The sequence below is a fragment of the Peromyscus californicus genome, unplaced genomic scaffold, assembly GCF_007827085.1.
Source record: "Peromyscus californicus insignis strain IS unplaced genomic scaffold, ASM782708v3 Scaffold_9__1_contigs__length_137607984, whole genome shotgun sequence".
NCBI classification, from domain to species: Eukaryota; Metazoa; Chordata; class Mammalia; order Rodentia; family Cricetidae; genus Peromyscus; species Peromyscus californicus.
The window spans coordinates 44,283,738-44,286,688 of record NW_026294617.1 but is presented as its reverse complement, the minus strand read 5'-3'; positions in this window follow the sequence as shown (position 1 = coordinate 44,286,688).

The following is a 2,951-nucleotide window of genomic DNA, read 5'->3' as shown; positions in this document are numbered from 1 at the left end:
ACTCTAGCTCCAGGGGACCCAACGCCCTCTTCCAGCCTCTACAGGCACTTGCATGTACACATACACACCCTGACATACACATAAATAAAAAATGAATGGGGGCGGGGGAGAAATGAAAAATGCCCTCAAGATAATTCACTCAGGTGATAGAAAGATGACTCTATAGTTATCAGCTGGCTGCTCTTCCAGAGGACCTGGGTTCAATTCCCAGCACCCACATGATGACTTACAACTATCTGTAACTCTACTTCCAGGGGATCTGACCCCTCTTCTGGTGTCTTTAGGCAACAGGCATGCACATGGCTAATATACATACATGCAGGCAAAACCCTCATACATATAAAATGAAAACAAACCCTCAAAGGCACTTTGGAATGGGGCTGGGGGCTGGAAAGATATATTAGTGGGTAAAGGTACTTGCAGCTAAGCCTGATGACCCAGCTTCAATCCCTGGAGTCTACATGGTGGAAGAAGAGAACCAACTCCCAAAAGTTGTGCTTTGATTTCCATACATGTGCTGTGACATGCATGTACTCATGTGCATGTACACACACACACACACACACACACATGCACGCATGTTAAAACAATTTTGAGAGAAAGAGAGGAAAAAGAATAAGAGAAAGAGACACCACTTCCAAGCCAGGCTTAGCATGCATCATTCATCACTCAGGGGGCTGAAGCAGGAATTTTGTCCAGTTGAGGCCAGCCTGGCTACCTAGTAAGTTCCAGGTCTGCTTGACTACGATGTGACACATTGTCTCAAAAAAAAAAAAATAGAATCAAGTAGATTACAAAAAGCACTATTTTCAAATCTGTGAATAATCTATAGAACTTCAGGTAAGAGGCAATATATGTTAGAAATTCTGGAATGGTCTCTCCATCTCTTCTACACAAAAAAAAAATTCCCAGAAAATTATAAACTTACCATTTCCTACTTTTCATAATTATATGACATTTTCTCACTGCTTAGCTCTGAAATTCAATCCTTCAGATTCCTAGTTTGTCCCACATGGCTGAATGGAATGTTTAGCATTTTTTTATATTATGCCTCATTAGGCAAGAAATCAACCAAAATAGACATTTATGATAGACTCAAAGTTTTCTCATTTTAAGGAAATACACACACTAAACATTTTAATAAACCAAACTTCTAAGCACAGCCATCCAGCATAACCACGGGGGATTGGTTCCAGGAACCCTGTGGAGTCCAGAGGCCACAGATTCTCAAGCTCTGGACATAAAATGCTGTAATGTTTGAACAGAATCTGCACACCTCCTCCTGCCTACTTTAAATCATCCTCAGGTTCCTTCTAAGACCCGAGGCAATGTAAGTCGTCCGTTATACCGTATTCTTTAGAGAATGATGATGAAGAGGTGTCCACACATGCTTAGTGCAGGCATATCCATAGCGGGTCATAACTACATAGGACCCAAGCCACAGCTGATTGAATCTGCAGAGATGGAAACCCTGGAGTTTAAACAACCATGGAACACTGATATATTGCAAAAGGCGGTGAGACCTAAACCTGAAGACAAAATAACAGGAGGTAACTGAGGGTTGGCTTCCTGTTTAGTGAAATAAATTGTCCGAAGAAACAAATGAAACATCGTAAGATAGAGCATGCCTTATGAACGCTTACACCAACCACTGCCTGTGGTGGTTGCTAAGGAACTGAAGACTTAGGTAGCAAATCCCAGGGAAGCTAAAGATGATTAAAATGTTCTGGAGGACTTATAAGAAAAGACAAAAGAAACTGGTGTTGTCCCATCCAAAAAAAAAAAAAAACTAGAGGATGATTCAGAGTAAATTTCAATTTACAATAGCTGTTAAGCAGTCAGGGACAAACTGTTCTCCAGTGGAACCAACAGGAAGGGATGACACAAGTTTCAATACAAGAAACCAGACTCAAAACAGACTTCATCATAATGAGGGTCTGTGAAGCTTTAGCCTGGGTGACTAGAGTATGACAAGTGTGACCACTTGAAGCCAGCTCCAGGACACTGTTGGGGGAAGAGGAATGTATTCCCTGACAGACGGCTCGTGAGGAGATCAGGAGGGTGTCTCCTGGCACATCACAGAGCAAGAGACTTTCTGAGATGCCTCCTAACTCCACTGGTCCTTCCAAGACAAGGCTCTGAGCGAGGTGCCCTACCCCAGCGGGTCCTCAGTTCTCTCCACCCCCTCCTTCTGCCCATTCAAGCACGTGTTTTCAGCCTCCTTCTCTTCCCACACAGACATTATCATGGGAGGTAGACATAAAAACACTTGTGATAAGATTTTATGATCCACTGTAACTTGGGTACACCAAAGGCATGGTAACTATGCTGGCCAGTTTTATGTTAACTTGACACAAGCTAGAGTCATCTGAGAGGGGGGATCTTTAGTTGAGAAAATGTCTTTATAAGATCCTGCTATAGGCAGGCCTGTAGGGAATTTTCTTGATTAGTGATTGATGGGAGAAGGCCCAGCCTGTTGTGGATAGTACCGCTGGGCTGGTGATCTATAAGAAAGCAGGCTAGGCAAGCAATGAGGAGCAAGCTAGTAAGCAGCATTCCTCCATGGCCTCTGCATCAGTTCCTACCTCTGGCTTCCTGGCTTGTTTGAGTTCATGTCCTTCCTTCAGTGATCAACAGTGTTGTGAAAGTGTAAGCCAAATAAACCCTTTCCTTCCCAAGTTGCTTTGGTCATGGTGTTTTATCACAGTAATGATAACCCCAACTAAAGCAATAACAACATGTATTTCTATAAATGATACAAATTCCCATGCAACCTCCCATTCCCACCTTTGGAGGTAGTGGGATGGAATGGGCTAAGAGAAGAATAAACCCCCCAGTTAGGAGTCAATCAGTGCCAGGCATGGTGGCACACACACGTAAGCCCAGCCCTCAGGAGACTGAGGCAAGAAGATCATATATTCTAGGCTAGTCTAGACTGTATAACAAGGCCC